Source organism: Rattus norvegicus, chromosome 1 (genome assembly GCF_036323735.1).
Source record: "Rattus norvegicus strain BN/NHsdMcwi chromosome 1, GRCr8, whole genome shotgun sequence".
Classification (NCBI taxonomy): domain Eukaryota; kingdom Metazoa; phylum Chordata; class Mammalia; order Rodentia; family Muridae; genus Rattus; species Rattus norvegicus.
Genome location: NC_086019.1, coordinates 263,903,348 through 263,924,753, shown reverse-complemented (window position 1 = coordinate 263,924,753; position 21,406 = coordinate 263,903,348). Strand labels below are relative to the sequence as shown.

General features: G+C 44.1%; 1 long non-coding RNA gene across 1 annotated transcript; it reads right to left on the bottom strand.

Annotated features, from left to right (window-relative positions):
• Window positions 1-492: 492 nt before the first annotated feature.
• On the bottom strand, window positions 493-1,805 carry LOC134485253 (uncharacterized). The gene is made up of 2 exons (XR_010063302.1): window positions 1,343-1,805; window positions 493-718 (listed from the first exon to the last, which is right to left on the bottom strand). It is a non-coding gene; the product is annotated as an uncharacterized LOC134485253 (long non-coding RNA).
• Window positions 1,806-21,406: the final 19,601 nt, after the last annotated feature.

Genomic DNA, 21,406 nt, shown 5'->3' with positions numbered 1-21,406 from the left:
AGAGAGCAGCAGGCAGTCTAGACTCAGAGGCCTGGCACACAGGCCTAGCCCCTTCGGACCATACTGACGGCAATGAGAGGCTGATACATTGAAGGACTGCAGCAGTGTTCATAGTTTGAAAGCATCCCTGTACCAAAAGGTGGATGGTCTTAGAATGGGCTTGTGCAGTCAGTCTTATTCCACACAGGTGCTTCTGTAGGAGGGTGTTGGACTAGTCTTGATGAGGATGGAGGGAGAGAACAAGGAGGGGCACATGTGGTCGGGCACTGTGACTTCTTGTGCACAAAGGAAGGAAGGGAGGGAGTGAATGAGGTAATTATATTATAATTTCAAAAGTAAAAAAAAATAGTGTGGGGTTGTAAATTCCAGCACCATAATTTTATGGTTTAAGAAAAAATTTTGATAAAAAGGGAACAGTAAACATATTATTCAATGTTCCATCTAGCATACCCAAGAGTTAAATAAAAGTATTGTTAATATGACATAACTATCTCCCAGGAATTATGCAAATTTATTCAGTCCAACTTTAAAGTAAATACAAAGGCGTGACAGCATCACCATGTGACCAGCTGACCGTTTATTCTTTCTCTCCCTTCGTCCTATAGGTGCAACTGTACTTGGAGACAGTTGTGGGAAAGCCTTGAGCAGTAATTTTTAAATTCTTAGTATCACAGGTGATTTCTTTTTCTGGAACTGGTAATGAGGTATATGTAGTTATCTGCAATCAACAAATGATTCTACTTATTAAGAGGGGGGAGTTAATGAAACTCTGACAATGTGAACAAACATATTTGGAGACATGAAGGTTTCAGGAGACGGGAACTAAGAAGGATGCCTGGTTTTCCAACTCAAGTAAGTGTGAGAGTTGGAGTCGTCGGACAGAGAGATACGTGTGCGTATGTCAATAGAAATTCCATGTGGAATAACTCTCTTAAACATTTATGAATCAATAAGGCTTTTCAGTTGCATAAATTCTATTCATAGCTTAAAAGTATGGAAATGTATTGGCTTTGTCACAACTGAACACTCAAGGTTTATGTCAGCCTCACGCAAAGCTGAATCCAGCTCTAGAGGGCTTCCTGGAAGGTGATGTTGGGACCAAGAGGATTTCTCTTTCTTGGTCAAGTCCCCTTGAAGAAAAGGGAGAGAGTCCTCACCACTGGTGTCCATAAAGTCTTGGGACAAGATCTAATTAGATCTATCTGGCTTATGATCTTAAAATTTTAAGTCCTCCTTTTTTTAATGCATGAGAAGGTAGATTGTTCTGGCTGGGTCATTTGATCTTGCTAGAAGTCATGGGAATTGTGTTAGTCCTGTGGGAATGGCACAGGATGTGACTCACCTTCCTCCCCATTCTCCAAACTGCTGATGAGCTCCAAGAGCAGAAATGGAAGCTGGGGAGGTAGAAAACACTCAGGTCTCCCTTGATTTGCTCCCCTGCTCTAAAGCCTTGTGTTTGATGAAATCGCTTGACTGAAGTCACTCCAGAGAGCCTGCCACGTCTCAGCTGCTTCTCTTCCCTTGTAGCCTGTTAGCTTGTGGTCGGGCACTGTGACTTCTTCAAGGAGGGTAGATTGATTGTGTGCACTGTCACCGTGCCGCCCTGCAGTGCAGTCGGCCTCAGTTGGTTCACAGCCGAGGGAAGAATCCATATGCTCTGCAGGTACAGCGTGATCTCCACGTGCCTAACGCGAGGTTCCAGCATGGAAATGACTGGACGGCATGGCTTCGCTCAGACACCGGCTGTTGGAGCTGACAGCAACTGCAGAATCATGATTGTCAAAGGCGGCATTGCTCAAGCTTTCAGTATCCCTGTTAACTTTTTCCTTTTATTGCCACCTCACACAAGAGCACCTTGTTTAAGTCACAAAGGACTAAAGGACCTCAGCTGACTGCTTCCTTACACTCTAGAAAGCATTGACGGGGTCCGGGGGCATTGGTGCTGTTAAGAACTAAGAGAAACAATCTCATAGGGCAAAGGACAAACAATAAGGCAGAGTGCTTCTTGGATTCATCTTCCAATTTTGAGGTTTCTTGCTACCCACGTCTAGATGGATTTTTGAATGTTCTGTTGTTAGAGAAGAATTTGATTCAAAAATAACTAATGTTGGCATTTACGAGGAATTTCTAGGCTAACCTTTAGGCATTGGCATTTGGATTTTTAAATTTTGGAATAATAATAATAATAATAATAATAATAAAAATGTATGTTACTTTTCAGAATCTGCACCCTTGTCCTCCCAGTTTAATAAAAGCAAAGAGAACAATCATTTACCCAATGATTCTAAAGTTCCTTGGTCCTTATGACAGTTGCTTCAGGCAGATCCCATAATTCCCATTCTGTTGATGAAGGATTCTCAGAGTGATAAAGACAGACTGTGTTTGCACAGCTAGTAGGCACACATACTTACTGATTATTGTGGCTGGCGCCCTGCTTTCGTACGAGACATTTTTCTGAGTTTAAGTTAAGACGATTTTGCAACACTGAAACTGCCAGTTCAGCTAGCTGCTAGTTTATCAGACCGATGAAACAATTGTAACCGATGACGGTGACCATTACTAAGGGGCGAAATGCATGCCTAGGAAGGGGACAACCACGCCTGCAGAGTGTCCCCATGAACTAATTCCTTCTAGGGGCTGCCCTGGCTTTCTAAATAAAAAGTCCCCCCCCCCCATTTTCAGAAAACTGCCTATGCCAGATCCAACCTTTCATTCTTTATATAAATGAGCATTTTTATTAGACCAATCCTATTCGTTCACTTATATAATCAGTATTTCTGATTGTGTGGAACACCAGCAAATCAGAGTTAGTGTGGTGGAAATCCTACATGTTGCAAAGCCTGCTATTCCCTGTCAACAATGGCTGACAGCCAGTAATAGAAATAGCTTACAGACCGTCTCCTGCAAAGGCTTACTATTTCCCTGAGATAGTACGAAGCTAAATCTTTTAAATAGGCCATACATGTCAGTTTATAAGACTCTTGGTGATTTAATTTAATTCAAACTGAGAAGTTCTACTTTTCAACTCTAGGATGTGGGGTTGGGGATTTGGCTCAGTGGTAGAGCGCTTGCCTAGGAAGCGCAAGGCCCTGGGTTCGGTCCCCAGCTCCGGAAAAAAAAAAAGAATCAACTCTAGGATGTGTGTGTGTGTAGGGTGTGTGTGTGTGTGTGTGTGTGTGTGTGTGTGTGTGTGTGTGTGTGTGTCGGGGGGAGTTCACAGTTGGGTTTGTGTTGGGTTGGCCTGATGGATGAGCTAAAGACATTAGGTGAGGTCCCTGGGAGTTTTGTAAATGTTTGTGCAATGGTGACCCTTGGAGGAAACTCCAGTTGCTCCTAAAAAGTCAACTTGGTACTTGGTGTCTTGTTCTCACACACAAAAAAATTAGCAATTCTGATTTACTCTAAAGTTTTGATTACTTGGTACGTTAATAAAGCTATGTGTGGAATTTTCTTGGATCGTTGCCTTAGGTTATATACCTTACCATAGAGATTTTTAGCGGGAGGTAAAAGAATTATATAAAAACAATCTGTCACACTAAACATTTTGTTCATGGAGGCTTGGACATGTTGAGCTTTCTCCCAGGTTATTGGAACTGATAAATTTTGACATGTCCTAAATGTCCAAGGTGAGGAACAGAGAAACAATTTTTTATTTTTTAAATCCCCTTTCCCATTTTGAATTTGTCTCCTTTTTTCTACTTTAGTTTTAAAACATATTTTTTATTCTCTGAGAATTTCATGCAATCACACAGTATATTTTGAACCAATTCTAATGTGGCAGCCAATATTTCCAACAATATTTGTAAACATTTGAACAAAGATCAAAGAAGACAGTGACTCTAGAGTGACCAAAGAAAGCATAAATTAAAACGGATCCAATCCTCCTACCCCCACAAGGAAAAGAACACAGATGAAGTGCACACACATCCCCTTTCTGTTGGGGTCACATAGCTCCTGCTTGAAAGAGAAAAACCCACAGAATTGACAGAGCCAAAGAACTGGGGTTTCTATCTTCCCAGGTTCAGAACTGTTAGAAAAGCTGGTAAAGAAAAGAGGATATTTTAGAATAGGAGGGGGGATCCACATACATTAATACATAATACATAATACATAATACATAATACATACTACATACTACATACTACATACTACATACTACATACTACATACTACATACTACATACTACATACATACATACAGATATAAAACCTCTGCTCAGGGCCATGACTGACTTTGAACTATGTGTGCACAGGAGAGATTCAAACAGAGCTGGCTGGAATCCCAGTCCTTCAGCTGGAAGGCCTAACGGTGGAAAGTTCTCAGTTTCTACTCCTGGGGAAGAGGGAATGGAGGGTATTGGCAGTCCTTCCGGTTAGTGAGATGTGGTGAGAACACAGCACGCTGTCTGTCAGAAGCCCACTCGGAGTATTTGCCTCAAATGAAAAGCAATGGCTTTATCAGTGGAATTCCCTGCACAGTAAAAGCAGCAGCAGCAGCCGCAGTCAACTGTTTGTTTCCTTAACAAAAATAGTTCACACTTCAGAGGAATTATGACAGAATCCAAACCCATTACTGTATCATACACAAAATATAACATTTTAAAAATTTATTGCACGAGAGAGAGAGGGAGAGAGAGAGATCAATCTACAGTTCAGAGAAAAAGCAGGAAGAAAGGAAAGACAAGTGATTTAGATTTTGAAATTAGAAAAGCATTTTAAAGAAGTCAGCACATATTTGTTCAAGGATCTAAATGAAAAATTAATGGAAAAGAAGTAAAAAAAGTAAGATTATAAAGAAACAGAATCAAAGGAGACACCAGAATTAGAAATTAAAATGTGAACACTCACTGAATATTTGGCATTTGTTCTACTAGGATTTTCATTAACCTTAAATTTATACAGATATAAAAGTAATGAAGGAAATGCACACACATATTCACACACACACAGACACACAGACACACACACACACACACAAAATCTACCAAAACCTATAGAAAATTAAAAACCAAAAAGTGTACGTGTGGTAGCTTACTCAGTAAGCCCAGGGTTGTCTGGCTGAGGGGCATGGATCTCTGTGACTCAGTGGTTTAGTCTATGTGGTGAGTGTCAACCCCAGTGAAAGATCTTGGCTCAGCAAAACAAGATAGGTGACACCTGAGTAGCAGAGACTATCTTTTGGTCACCAAATGCACATATGCACCCATACACACACATTTATGCTGGGTAGGCAAGTGAATGTGCATGCGTGTGCATACAGACATACACACACATATATACATGCTCACACACACACAAACACATGCACATACACATGTACACACACACAAACACGCGCATATACAAACATGCATGCGCACACACACATACACATACACAAACACATGCACATACACACATGAAAATACACACATACACATACAAACATGCACACATACACATATACATACACACATGCACACGCACATGCACATACACACATACACAAACACATGCACACATACACACATACACATATACGTACACACACATACACATAATACACAAACACACACGTACACACACATGCACGTGTGCACAGTGACTGTCGAGATGCTGATTCCAAGCCATGTTTTTCAGTATTGTCTCTGGTTCCCAGAGTGCAGAGAAGAGATTGAAGCCACCAATAAAATGACAGTATTAGTTTCTGAGGACTTCCCTGTTCTGGAATCATTGCAGCACAAATGAGAAACTTCTGATCTTCTAGGTTTTGCAAACTTGAAAGAATCTTTAATAAAAACAATGATAATATGCTTCTCTAAAATTTTTACAAAAGAAATATCTGATCATGTAAATGCACAGCTGGAGTTCCTCCCTGGGACCTTGGAAGGGGCTGGAAAGGATGTGTGTTGAGGGTTCATGTGATTCAAAATTCCTGTTGCACTTGGCTACTAGCACTGTTTAGAGACCATGTAACTGAAGAATCTAAAACATTTGTCAGTCTTGCTCCTCATCAAGTAGACGGTCCCAGAATTAGGAGAAGGGGGGTGGTCTCTATGAACTTTTTTCCTTATTTTATGCCACAAAGTATGTACTCTTGTGTTTTAAGAGTAAAGGCTGATTTGTTTATTTGTTTGTCATTTTTTGTTTTTTGCTACTACCAGAAACATTTATCTCATAATGGAGACACGGAACTTGAAAATTGAAACTGAAGACATTGTTAGTCTTTCACAAAGAGAGAGTAGGATTGGTTAGCCATGTAACAGAGATCTGAGAAACTGAGTAGCTGATATAGAAAACTGTCCTACTCTTGGGAAGGAAACAACAAAAAGGAAGGATTGTGTCAGTGGGGTCCAGGAGCTATGAGTGTCTCTCGGGAATGGGGACCATGCAGCTAGTAGATGCAATGACAATAAAGGAAGGCAAGCCAGGACTCCTCCCTCCTCCTAATGTTTCACCAAAGCCTTCCACGTATTTAGGGGCAGCTAACATGGCATCTTCTAGAATATTGTTTTCCTCCACATAGCACAGAGAATGAAATGTTGGAGATCAATCCAAGGGAGACAGAGCCTGGTCCTCTCCATCCCACATAAGACATGGCACACTGAGGAGTCTACTGTCCCCTTGAATACCCTCAGTTTCATATATGGAAGTCCTCATCCTAACCTCCAGTCCTTCACAATGTGACTAGGTTTAGAGCTAAGATTTCAAAGGTGTCATTCGAGTGGATCTAGAGTGTCTTTAGATCCTGACTAGAGGGAAGGACATGAAGAGATACGAGGGGGAGATGCTTGTCTTTAAGCCAAGAGACTGAGAAGAAACATGTCTGACCCTTGGTTATGGTCTTCCCAAAATGCCCCTCAGCTATGAAGCAACCTCCACGGTGGAACTTAGTGACAGCTCTGGCATGCTGGTACAAGGAGACCACACACTCAGGTATTGTGTGTTACATTACCGCCTCTTGAGGTTGGCTCCAAAGCTCAGTGATTGAAGGAACCTGATTATTCCAATGTGCCTTTGGTTTCCCATTTGCATAATTTCCTGGGTCACTTCTGTGGGTGGAAACCTCATCCATTATTGTTTAAATTTCTTCCTCCTCAAGTTCTAGGAACTCCTTGCTGCCTCCCTTGTACATAGAAAATATCAATTCATCATTTAATTTCAAGGGGCAAAAAAGGTTCAAAAAAAGAATGAATAGAGAAAACTGCTTCTAAAATGGCCAGACTACTCCAGACATGGCAGGGAAAGTCTCTGGAGCTGCTGCTTATGCTGTGTGGTGATGATTATGTAATGGATAAGCCCCCAGAGCAGATGCAAACAGATGATTTGGAGGCAAACTGCTATCTTTTCATTTTCCCATGGCTGTGGCACAGCTTCCATGGACCAGGACAGCGAGAGCAGGAGCAGGAGGAGCAGGAGGGGGAGCAGGAGGAGGAGCAGGAGGAAGAGCAGGAGCAGGAGGAGGAGAAGGAGTAGGAGGAAGAGGAGCAGGAGGAGGAGGAAGAGGAGCAGGAGGAGGAGGAGGAGGAGGAGCAGCAGGAGCAGGAGCAGGAGGAGGAGGAGCAGCAGGAGCAGGAGCAGGAGGAGGAGCAGCAGGAGGAGGAGGAGGAGGAGCAGGAGCAGGAGCAGGAGCAGGAGGAGGAGCAGCAGGAGCAGGAGCAGGAGCAGGAGGAGGAGGAGCAGCAGGAGCAGGAGCAGGAGGAGGAGGAGCAGCAGGAGCAGGAGTAGGAGCAGGAGGAGGAGGAGCAGCAGGAGCAGGAGCAGGAGCAGGAGGAGGAGGAGCAGCAGGAGCAGGAGTAGGAGCAGGAGGAGGAGGAGGAGGAGCAGGAGCAGGAGCAGGAGCAGGAGCAGGAGGAGGAGGAGCAGCAGGAGCAGGAGCAGGAGTAGGAGCAGGAGGAGGAGGAGGAGCAGCAGGAGCAGGAGCAGGAGCAGGAGGAGGAGGAGCAGCAGGAGCAGGAGCAGGAGCAGGAGGAGGAGGAGGAGCAGCAGGAGCAGGAGTAGGAGCAGGAGAAGGAGGAGGGGCAGGAGCAGGAGCAGGAGTAGGAGCAGGAGGAGGAGGAGCAGGAGCAGGAGGAGGAGCAGGAGCAGGGGCAGGGGCAGGGGCAGGAGGAGGAGCAGGGGCAGGAGGAGGAGCAGGAGGAGGAGCAGGGGCAGGGGCAGGGGCAGGGGCAGGGGCAGGGGCAGGGGCAGGGGCAGGAGCAGGAGCAGGAGCAGGAGTAGGAACACCCCATTTTTCTCTCCATCTGTTCTTGCAAGACCAGCAGGGTAACACTATGGCATTCATTACAGGATGTCGACATGGGGTCCAGACTAGGATCAGCAGGATCCTATTTTATAATAGCAATTTATAATGCTAGACCCTGGAGGGAACCATGCCAAACAAGGCCCTGAAAATACGGTCACTGTACTCAATGGTCCCATACATTAATAAAGCACAGCATTTAGTTGTATCACAACAATAGAACTCAAGATGTGACATGAGGCTTCCCATCTTTATGGCCTTGGATAAGCCTCTTTTTCATTCTAGAAACAATATCTTATCTCCCTTGCCTTGAAGTGTGTGTGTGTGTGTGTGTGTGTGTGTGTGTGTGTGTGTGTGTGTGTGTACATATTTGTGTTACTAATTTGGGTACTTTGTAAAGATAGGTATAACTGAATTTGTGCTACCGGCACAGATGTGTTCACAGTCTCTGGCTATGGAATTTGGGGGAGGTATGGAGTACTGCTTTCTGCCCTCTTGCCAGACTACATTAAGACACAATAGCACTGTTCAGTAGGTCAACGATTAATGCTTTGGTTCCTTTGATAGCAGAGAAATTGAGAAGAGCTAAGATCTTGAAGAGAGCTTTCCTCCACCCAAACAATCCTATCTCTAAGGTATTTCCTCCCCATAGTCCTTTGAGAGTAGTTGTTCATGCAGATGAGACTTTTTTGTTAGATTTATGGAAACATAATTTACATATAAAATCACCTATGTTATGTTCTGTGCAATATGGTAAATATATGTAGTTTGGAATCATTGTCGTGGATGGCAGGATAACCTTTGCAGAGAATGATTTTAGATATTTTTCCTCTCTGCTTCCTGAAATGGACAGGTGTTTCCCACATTAGGGAAACTTTGTGACTATACAGAGGACAGACTTGGATCACGAGAGTCAGCACTTTCTAACTGGTATTCAACATCCTTGGCCATGGAGAAGCCCACCGTAGTGTTCTAGTGGGAAGGAAAGAGATGGACCCACAGAGAAGACTGAAGATGGCAGCCTTGAGGCTATCCCGATGCCACATGTGACCTGGGGACATTGGTATCTCCAGTGTACTCAGTCCTAACAGCGTCCTATTTCCGGAATGGGGTCTACTTCACTCCTGTTTTATGGACGAGAGATTGGAGGCACTCTGTGTGCTCATATTCCTTGTGGAGAAAATACCTGTGCTGAACAGCTTAAAAGAGTAACAATGTATTTGGCTAACAGTTTTGCAGATTCCCATCCCAAGCCAGGCGGTTCCGTGGTTTGGGGCTGAGGCGAGGCAGAATAGGAGGGTGCTAGAAGTGTCTGTTAGAAGAGGCTCCTTATGGCAGCCAGGAAGCCAGGACAGGGAAGGGTGGAGGGGCCTAGGTAAGATGAAAGATCATGGTGGTGAGAGTACGTAGCGGTCACCATGGCTGCCAGGAAGCAGGAAGAGAGCTAGGAAGAGCTGGGTTCGATTTCTCCTTCAAAGACCTGCCCTCAGTCTTCCAGCTAATTCTTCTGACTAACGCCTCCATAGGGGCTCTCAGTCCTTCAGCCCTAGCCTTTGGAGCGTGTGCTAGATTCAAACCGCCACAGTCACTAACTGCAGAAGCCAGTTGTACTTCTGATGCCAGGCAGCCTTTGTCGTAAGTGCCATAGCCAGGGTTGGAAGCATAGCACACTCCAGAGCCTAGTGTTCTGCAAGCTGCGTGAGGCAAACCCGGGCTAGTTAAGGGAAGAGTGAAGAAATGCAGGCTATGAACTTGCAAACTTAGGTAGTGGGTTTGTCAGGGCTAACTGACAAGAGTGCTCTGCCACGGCACAGTGGTAGGCTAAGCTGTTGCATTCTTTGTTTTACACGGCTGGGAAGATAGCCAAGAATGCTAGAGTTTATATATTTAGCTAGTGAATTGGAGGAAGGTCTGGAGATAATATTCAAACTGAATTTTCACATGTTTTCAAAATTAAGTTATTCATAATTAAAAATATAAACTTTCATTTTAGAACAGTTTTGAAAGGATAATATGTCCTCATAATTCAAATTCCTCAGCTGAGTTAATACACTTAAAAGTAGGACTCTTCTGCCCTTAAACCATAATTTCCACCGAAATCTCTTTCCTGGAGGTAGAATAGGACAAGAAAGGTACCAGCCAAGCTGGACGGGCCGGATGAGCTAGGAACTTCAGTGTTAGTTTCATAGTTTATAATATTCTCAATCAGCGTCTTCTGCATAGAACCTGAGGTTAAAACTAAGAACTATTAAGTTTGGGAGACTCAGCGTTTACATATAAAGTCTTATGGGGACTGAGGAGATGGCTCAGTGGATAAAGTATGCAGGTATAAGGACTAGTGAGAGCCCCAGCACACACACTGTATTAGTTTTGCATCTGTTGCTGTAATAAAATACCCCAGGAGAAGCAACTGAGGTGGGAAAGGCAGAATAAATTTTAATATTTTAATCCACAGTTCCAGGTTATAGCATAGCATTTTGGGGGAAGTCACAGAGGCAGGGGCTTGAGACAGCAGGTCACAGCACATCCATGGTCAAAGGCAGAGAGTAAGGAAGGCACAACACATCCATGGGCAGAGGCAGAGAGTGAGAAAGGTGATTAGAGGCAGAGAGTGAGGAAGGCATAGCACATCCATGGGCAGAGGCAGAGAGTGAGGAAGGCTTGCATGTCCCTCTATGCTCGCCTTACTTTGTTCAGTCTCATACACTTCAGGATCCCCTGTCTAGGGAATTGTGTCACCCACAATGAGAAGGTCTTCCCAACACCTCAGTAAACTAATCAAACTAATTCCCCACGGACATGCCTACAGCCAAACCTGATCTTGAAATTCCCCCATTGAGACATTCTTTCCAGGGAGTATAGATGGTGTCAAGTTGGTAAAATGAACAATCATGCATATAAACCCTGGGTAGCCATAGCAGCCATGTGTAATCACAGCACTTGGTGGGCAGCAACGGGGGATTCTTGGAACACTCTGGATCACTAAAAATGTGGGAGTTAGCAAAATCTGGGTTCAGAAAGAGAATAATCAAGGTAGAAACCCATTGTCAACTTTGGGCCTCAACATGCATGCACTCACATATCCATGTGTGTACAAACATGACCCAAACACATTTGAACACTGTACACACCACACACAGACACACAGAGTAATACAGCAAAATATAATTCCTACCTCATTGCCATGTTGACAAAAAGCAACCTTAAGATGGAGCACTGGTTATATCCTCGCCTGGTCACAGCTACTCTGCTGTCTCCTGGACTCTGTGGTTGAGCCTCAATGAATTTCTCACACTCTCTCGGCAGCATCAGCAGGAAACAGTGGAGCCCAGTGGCACTCATAAACTAAGACGACCAAAATAAAATCATAACTCAGACACTAAACTCCCACCAGATTCCAGAGAGTAGAACCACAGCTTGTAAAAGTGAGTAAGCCAAACACAACACCTTGCAAAATAAGACATTTAAATAATGCCAGAGTCTCCTGATGAGGTAGATGAGATGTCCGAAGCACTGTTTTTCTTCCCTCATAGATATGACAAAATACTTGAGAAAAAAGAGGAAGGAAGGAAGGAGAGAAAGAAGAAAGGGAGGGAGGGAGGGAGGGAAGAAGGAAGGAAGGTATACATTAGCTCACATTTTGTGAATGCAGGCCTGTGTGGCAGGGAAGCCATGAGCCGCAGGGTAGTGAAGGGGCTAGTCACATGACACATCCAGTCAGGAAGCCAGGAGAGTTGAATGCTGGAGTTCCACTTGTTTCATTTTCTTGTTCAATCTGGAACACAAGCCTACGCCACTGACATTCAGTGCCTCCGTGGAACCCCTCCATGGACACACCCAGCAGCTTGTTTCTAAGGCATTGGTAAATGTTGTCAGGCGACTGTGAAGATTGACACCTCCCCTAGTATCTTCCCATGTAGGATCCCTTATGCTCACTGGCAGATGTGCTCTCAAAAACATTAGGATGCCCAAAGGCAGCAAACAAAAAATGCTCCCCTCCAACAATGCAAATCTTTAATATCAGAGACCGTACAGATCACTGAATAGATAATTTAACATAAATCATAAATGTATAGAATGACAAAACTTTAGGGAAAAATTTTAATATTTAGGACAGAATTATGAAACCAAAGGCATGATTCTAAAAAGGGCAAAGGACACATTAGAACCCATTCATTTCCATTTGAGCCCTTGGCTGTGAGGAAGCCAATGTGCGGAGAAAGACTGGTGAGACAATGTTTATAAACCTCATATCTAACAAAGGACTCATAGCTAGGACGTGGAGAACACTCTCAAAGATTGAAAAAGCCACACTACTCTGACAGAAAACAGACAAAAGGTATGAAGAGACATTCCACTGAAGAGAATGTACTTAGGAAAAACAAAAAGAGGTGTAGAAAACTGAACATCCAGCTAACCTGAAGTCAAGGTGAGATGTGACCACACACCTACCAGAATGGTTACTACTTAGAAACAAACCGAATGCTAAAACAGCAAATGCTAGTGATGGCTGGAGGAAGAGATCACACCTAACTCGTTAGAAATGTTAAATTGTGCTGGCGTTACAGAAGATAATTTGTAAAGGTCTCATAAATCTAAGCCTGCCAGAACAATGAGATTCAGAAATTTTTCTCCAGACAAATAAATACTGATGTTTGAAATGATATGCATCATAGCCACTTAGCATGGCCATAGCCAAGGTGACTTTGAGCAGGAGGGGTGACATATAAAAGGCTTAGGACGATGATTATATTTCTCAGCAAGAGCAAGGGATGAACCGCTGGGGCATATAGATGAACTTTTAAGGAAATATTTTCAATGAGAAAAGTCTAGTTACTAACCAAAAGATTGCTGTAGAACTTCATCCATTCACCCTTCTTGAAGTGATAGCATCATGCACAAAGAACCCACCAATGGTCGGCAGAGGTTAAGGGTAGGGATGGGCATTGTGACCTGACTCTGTCTCACTCAAACTTGTATGTGGAGTCTTAACAATAGCATCTGGAATGTAGTTCTAGTTAGAAATGGGAACACAGCAGAATTAGTCAAGATGAGGTCAAAGTGGGCTACATCTGAGTGGCATTCTTTTAAAGGTGAAATTTCGATACACAAACATACAGCAAGAGTGCAATGTGGAGGTGAAGGTATAGAGCAGCAAGATGTCCAGCAAACCAGGGGAGCTAGAAGAAATATAGCCATTGTCAGAAATGCCTCAGAGGGAGTCAGACTTGCTAATCTCCCTGAGGATGTTGGGCTTCCACCATTCCAGAACTGTTTGGTGATACATCTTTATGTCTAACCTCCCAGTCGATAGAGCTTTCTTATGTCAGGAGAAAGTTGTGGGAGGAAAGTAGGAATGCCTATCAAAAGGGTAGCAACATCCATGAGTATCCTATCAGTCCTCGCACAGGTAAAGGGGAACTGCTACCATGCCCCGTTGTCTCTTTGGCCTCTTCACACATGTCATTGTCTCAGCCCATGCTTCTAAGAGTAGAGGAGAAAAAGACGGTGCAAGGGAGGACTCAAATCGAACCTGTGGCAGCAGCACTGAGAAGGCAGTGCAGACGAGTGTCTTCTTGCTGACTTGTAAAGTGAATCTCAAATGCCAGCCCAGAAGAGGTGTTGGAACCAACCACAGCCATCGTGTGGCTCACCCACAGCCCCGCTTTTAAGCTGGGTCACCTAGAGATTCCTAAGGCTTTTGATGGCAGAGAAGGGTGGCACAAGCTCTTTCAAACAGCTCCTGTGTGCCTTTAGGTGCTGGGGCAGGAGGCTGAGATTATCATGTGACTATATCTCTGGCCATCCTATGGGTAAGTGTTACAGATGGCTGGGGCTATAAGGGTGGTCTGACTGGCTATTTGAGTGATAGTCATTTTGCTCAAGGCAGCCAGGGTAGACACAGAGACTCTAGCAGCTGCTAATTGGGGAGTCTTTCCTATCTCTGAAGTCTTCGGAACATGGGTTTATACATGTGTCTATAATACACACTGGAAGAGTTTATCACTAACACTAATCATGATTTTAACAGACTTTGACAGTGACTTAGTAGCACTTAGTGTCTGCCCCCTGTCCTAAGGAGAGGTGGTACCCTTCATCTCTCTCAGCTTGAGACCAAGCAAAGGTGGAGGAAATAGTTGTATGTCCTTTTACCCTTTGAAGAGTGTCCCTCTCAGATTTTCCATGTTTGCAGTAGAATACAACGTATGCCCTATGTGTGCACTGGTCTTCCTGCTCCCTGGAGTCAATCCTTTAATCTGTAAAGTGGGTATAATACTTTTCTCTCCCTATATTGACTGAAGAATTACAATGAAAAGAAAGTAGTGTGTAGGGCTTCTGGCAGATGGCTAGGCATAGGGACTATGCTCAATAAATGTTACTTCCCTTCGGCCTTCAGTTCATTCAGGACTCAGTTAAACCCTCTGACAGACCAATTTACACGAAGGTTGGTGAAATGAGAGCAGTTAGTTTTTATAGGCCTAACTTATGCCCAGCTAATGACCTGTGGACTCCTGCATGGTTGGGCTCCACTAGAGATATCAGTGAAACCTGAAAACAGGAGCGAGTGCCAAGTAACCTCAAGGAAGGATCTCTGTAGGGTCTACCACACCAGGCTGGCCAGAGATGTTTTTCCAAGATGTTACAGTTCTTCAAGGATGAAACCAATAGACATAATACCATGAATGGGGAAAGCCAGGAGGCTGCAACCCTATACAAATGACCTGTGCAGCCAAGCAATGCGGAGAGCAGGAGAAATAGTCTTCACCTGGGAGGAGGACCAAGTGGTTATCCAACCCCAAATGGACAGTCCTGAAACACACATCCAAGTCACATAGAGACTGAGCAGCTTGTACTTATATATTCAGGGACACACACACACACACACACACACACACACACACACACACACACACACACACTGAAAACAGAAGCTATGAGTTTGACAGACAGCAAGCGGGAGCATATGGAATGGTTTTGAGGAAGAAGGGGGAAGGGAAATGACAGAATTATATTAAAACCTCAAAAATAAAATGATAATTTTAAAAGGGATGTTGTAGCTCTTTTGTGCATTTGGAAATGTGAGACATAAAGCTGCATCCATGTGGAAGCCTTAAAGTCGAGTGCCAATGGTTTTTGAGAATGAAATGAGTTCTTTGTTGGGATCTTGAGGCAGTTACTGTAATGGTTGGTGTTAAATGGGGCTCGTGGAGCATGCCTGCTGCGCCTTCCTTCTTTTAAAGATTCACACACTTTTAGTGTGTGTGCATGTATGTGTGAGTGTGTGTGTATATGAGTCAGTGTGTGTGAGTGTATGTGTGTGTGAGTTGTGAGTGTATGTGAGTGTGTGGGTGCATGTGTGAGAGTGTATGTGTGTATGTGTGTGTGTGAGTGTGAGTGTGTATGTGTGTGTGAGAGTGAGTGTGTGTGTATGTGTGTATGTGAGTGAGTGTGTGTGTATGTGTGAGTGAGTGTGTGTATGTGAGTGTGTGTGTGAGTGTGTGAGTGTGTGTATGTGAGTGAGTTTATGTGCGTGTGTGAGAGTAAGTGTGTATGTGTGTGAGAGTGAGTGTGTGTATGTGAGTGAGAGTGTGTATGTGTGCATGTGTGTGTATGTGTGAGTGAGTGTGTGTATGTGTGTGTGTAAGAGTGTGTGTATGTGAGTGTGTGAGAGTGTGTGTATATGTGTGAGAGTGGGTGTGTGTTTGTGTGTATGTGAGTGAGTGTGTGTATGTGTGTGTGTATGTGTGAGTGAGTGTGTGTATGTGTGTGTGTGAGTGAGTGTGTGAGTGTGTGTGTATGTGAGTGTGAGTGTGTGTGAGTATGTGTGTGTGAGAGTATGTGTGAGAGTGAGTGTGTGTGTATGTGAGTGTGTGTGTGTGTGTGTGTGTGTGTATGTGTGTGTTTGTTCATGCCTGGGTGTTCACCTGTGCCTCACTTTCATGCAGATGCCCATGCAGGCAAAGGTGGCAGATGTCCTAGAACTGGTTACAGGTGGTGTGTGCTTGCCCAAGTGAGTGTTGAGGACTGACCTGGGTCTCCTATGGGTTCACCCCATGTTCTTAACTGCTGAGCCATTTCTCCAGACCCTGTGGGTCTTATGCTTAATTCTAAAAGTTCAAATATTGATTCTGCCTCCGACCATCTATGACCTTGAATAAGTGGCTCAGATTAATTTTCTTTGCCTTCTTTCTGGGGGTGGGGGTAACAGAGTGTCTGCCTCTCAGGACTGTGATGAGAATTAAATAAATTCATTTAAGCAAAGCCATCAGAAGAACCACCCTTGCATTGGGAAATTCTTATAAAAATGTTGACTATTATTAATGTTATTTCAAGCATGGGGAAACTGGAAAAAACGAATATGGCTCCAGGAAGACACCTTGTCCCCGAGGACTCATACAGAAGTCTGTGGCAGGGGATGCCTTGGGATGAGGCAGTGGCTTCTTATATTGTACGTAATTGCAGTCATTTCAGTTTATTAATATGAATGGCATAAAGACCTACACTTGAAGCATGTAATGCAGTGATCTAATTAGGAGGGAAAAGTAGTAAAGGAACCACTGAAGTATTTGAGAGGAGAAATAAAGTGGAGGGGGGAGATGGTTGGGGACGCAGGGGCATAGATGAGGTGACTCAGAGTATGATATAGCTCATATGAGAAGGTTGGCGCCTATCCCCACCACAGCAACAACGTGCAAGGTAATGAGGCCACAGCATGGAGGTTCAACTTAAAGCCACAACCAGAATGGGTCTATTGAGTGGGAACATGGGATATGACAGAGAAGCCACTCTAGTTATAGCACTGAGTTAGAGGGAGGATGCCAGGATGGTTCACCTTTTTCCAGCCTTCTGCTGCTTCCAGCCTGTGGTATCTTCTGCTGACCAGCCTAGCTGAAGGTCAACTGACAATGACCAGTGACCCTCAGGCACCTGCCATATCAGGCAGACCAAAGCGGGCATGAGGAATAGAGGATAAAAAAGGCTCAGGACTGGCAAGGTCCTTCATTGCTGTGAGCACAGGGATGTAGTTTAGTCTCCAGTTTACAGATGCTGTTATTGAGGTCAGGGGAAGTTAATGATTCAGATACTCAGAACTGGCAAAGCAGCAGAAGCAAGAACAGAATCCAAACTGGTCTGCCTTTGTCTCTCCCTGTGCATCTGGACTCGGTGTTTCCCACACGTACTTCATTCTAGACTGACCACATGGGCTGTGGGGACCTTGGCAGAAACTGCCCTCCAACTCTGGTTGCGCTCAGACTCAAGGGCTGTGTTTGCTTGCCTTGAAGGAGCATCGCTTTAATGGTGAGATTTCACGCACCAGATAAGATGGGGGAGATCCACAGGATATGGTTTTTTTCCTGTTTAAGCCATAGCCCAAGCCCTTGATCACATTGGAAAGCAAGCCAAGCATATCAGAACTCACTGTGGGAGCTTTGAAAACGTTAGTCTCTTTCATCCCTGGAGACCCGGAGTCAATGAACTATGAGAGTCCTAAGAATTTAAAGTACCTGCTTTTGAAACATTCTTCATGACTCTGAAGCCCAGTTTTGGCTGGTCCATCTGCTCTGATGGTCTGCACGGGTGGGCACAGTTTGCCTTGTTTGAATTAAATTCCCTGTTTAAAGGTCCTATTAGCATCCAGGCTGCTTCAGATTCTGATGTGAACATAAGGGGAGGCTGGGAGACTTTTCCAATCCTAGGATCCATAATGGTCTCTCTACCGTGGGCTAGAATGGTCCGGCAGGGACACACTAGGAAACTCTTATGCAAACAGGCAGTTGTCTATCTTGAGAAGAAGGAACTCGCTGTCCTATTTCTGTTTTCTTGCGTCTTAGCCTTCTAACATTTTACATTTGTGTTTAAGAGCCAGGGAAAGCTTTTTACCAAGAGAAACTGCTTGGAACATGAAGGCATCTCATTCACTGTTCCCAGACTCTCAGAGTTCTTGGGTTTGCTGGATATTTGGGGCTAAAATTTAGACACAGGGATGTAGGAGTGTCTCTATGTAAGTCAGTACAGGGGTGTTTCAAAATAGCCGTACTTGGAGTGGTTTCATAATTTACACACGGTATGCACTCACTGATAAGTGGATATTACCCCAAAAGCTTGGAATACCCAAGATACAATCCACAGACCACATTGAAGCTCAAGAAGGACGACCAAAGTGCAGACACCAAAGTGCAGACACCAAAGTGCAGACGCTTCAGTCCTTCTTAGAAGGGGGAGAAAAATATTCATAGGAGGGGATATGGAGACCAAGTTTGGAGCAGAGACTGAAAGAAAGGCCACCCAGAGCTTGCCCCACCTGGGGATCCAGCCCATATACAGACACCAAACCAGGACAATATTGTGGATGCCAAGAGGTGCATGCTGACAGGAGCCTGATATAGCTGTCTCCTGAGAGGCTCTGCCAGAGATTAACAAATACAGAGGTGGATGCTCACAGCCAGCCATTGAACTGAGAACAGGGTTCCCAAAGGAGGAGTTAGAGAAAGGACTGAAGGAGTAGAAGGGGTTTGCAATCCCATAAGAAGAGCAACAGTATCAACCAACCAGACCCCTCCAGAGCTCCCACGGACTAAATTACCATCCCAAGAGAACACAGGGATGGATCTATGACTCCAGCCACATATGAAGCAGAGTATGGCCTTGTAGTGTATCAGTGGGAGGAGAGACCCTTGGTCCTGTCAAGGCTCAATGCCCCAGTGTAGAGGAATGCCAGGGCGGGAAGGTGGAAGGAGTGGATAGGTGGGTGAGCACCCTCATAGAAGCAGCGCGGTGGGGGGGTAATGGATTTCTGGAGGGGGAACTGGGAAAGGGGAGGAAAGGGGATAACATTCAAATTGTAAATAAAAAAATTCAATGAAAGCAAAAGGAGAAAAAACTCTCTCTATATATGTATATATATGCGTGTGTGTGTGTATGTGTATAAATTCTACTAGCTTACTAATGAACATTCTTCTGAATACACATTGGAATGACTGTTATGAGCTTTAAAACATGGATGTAAATTTTCACCCCTTAGCATCCCAATGAAGCTTTATTTGGGGGGGTGATTTGGTTACTATTGATTTTAAGTTTCCTAACATGATTCTGATGAATCAGTGCACTGAGAAGTATCAAGCATAGTTACATCCCTACTTCATACATGAAGAACATATAACTTGGGGTTTGTGTATAGTACGTAAGGGCTGTGTGGCTTTAGACATTTAAATTCTGTAAGCCAGTAGTATGCTTAGTCTGCATGTGGACTAGAGTGGGATGGGAAGAAAGGGGGGTTGTTAGTGCTAAAAGAATTGTCTATCGAAGAATTGTGTGTGCATTTGTATGTTTGTGTGTGTGCATACATTTGTATATGTCTGTATGTGTGTGGTGTGGTATAGTATGTGTATGTGGTATGTGTGTATGTGTGATGTGGTATGGTATGTGTATGTGGTATGTGTGTATGTGTGATGTGGTATGGTATGTGTATGTGGTATGTGTCTGTGTGTGTGCATGTGTGTGTATATGTGTGTATGTATGTGTATGTGTGTGTGTATGTGTGTGTGTGGTGTGTGTGTGGTATATGTGTGTGTGTGTGTGTGTGTGTGTGTGTGTGTGTGTGATGTATATCTTGTTGAGTTTGGGCATATGCATATCCATGCTGTATGTATGTATGTATGAAGGTCAGAGGACAACATTCTGAAGTCTGTTTTCATACATTCTTGTCATCAGGTCACCATTACCTGCTGAGCCATCTCACCAGCACTGTGGAAAAGTTTAACACAATAGCAATGGGTAATTTGATTTTTTTGTTTTCGCCACACATTGGTAATTTAAAGCAATCTTGTGGCAGCCCCCATTTTATGGTTTCAACTCTCCATGTTTTGTCATCTCGGCTCAAGAATGGTATGGACATCTTAAGTGGGAAGTTCCAGAAGTCAGCTATAAGTTGAGTGTGATTCGGTGTAGTGATCAGGCCTTTTAGCATCTCACGTGTCCAGGCAAAGGTGTGCATCACCCACGTGTGCAGCACTTCTCTGCTGGGGATACTTCCCACCTGTTACTCACTGAGTAGCAAACTGAGATTGGATTGATCGCCCTGTCTTACCATGCTTGCATCTAAGTCACCTTCATTTTATTGCCTGCCTTCAAAATATCAGCTTGATGCTAATCACTTTACCGCGGTATATTAACATAATTGTTCTATTTATTATTATTTTGTTAATCTCTTAGGATACCTAGTTATAAATTAAATGTTACAGGCATGTGGGGTTAGGAAAGTATATAAGGTTGTGTGTTACCCATATTTTAAGGCATCCGCCAAAGGTCTTGTGATGTATCTGCTGTGGAGAAGGAAATTGGACAGTTGTAGTACTAGGGTATTCTTCTCCTACGGGATATACACTCAACCACATTTCCCCTTTCCAATCTTAGACTGTCTCCATCCTTTCCCTTATATTATATCTGCAGAAAATAGACATTTTCAGCATTTTGAGCAAATTATCCCAGCCTCCATCCTGCCTTGAGTCCGGGGAGACATTACTTTTCTAATACATAATCTCAGAACAGAGAGATGAAGGACAGAATAACAATAGGTGTTCAATTCTGGTTGAAGTTATGATTTATGAAGTGCTGTATCAGTTGGCCTTATGCATGCAAAGATCGCTCATCACAGCGCCACTGTGCCCTGAGCATTCACCACGGTCTCCTTTGATTTACATCACAATCCCCCCTGTGGACTCTGTATTTGTCCTGGGTTTACAGAATTCAGAGCAACTGCTCCCATTTATATGGAATTCACAGCCATCACCTACCTCACTTATATGGAAGTCATGGCCATCACCTGCCCCCATCTATACAGAATTCACAGCCAGCACCTGCTGCCACTTGAGGACAAGGTATGGCCATCTCACTAAACTGCATCAGCTATTTTTCAGGTATCACGTCACTTGGAGAAACCCTTCCTTGTTGCTTCTATCCTTGAAGGATCTGGTTTCATCTGACACCTGACCCCTCATCAGCTTCTCCTCACCGCATCTGTCTGGTCTCGTGTAGCCCAGGCTGAACTCCTTTGTTGACTGATTCCTTCTGGTCGATGCTCCTGCAAGCGCCATTGCTGGCTGAAGCAGTGCTTTTGTAACTTTCCATCTCTACCCACAGACTGTCCACCATCTCCAGCCATGCACTTCCGTTCCTCGCAGAACC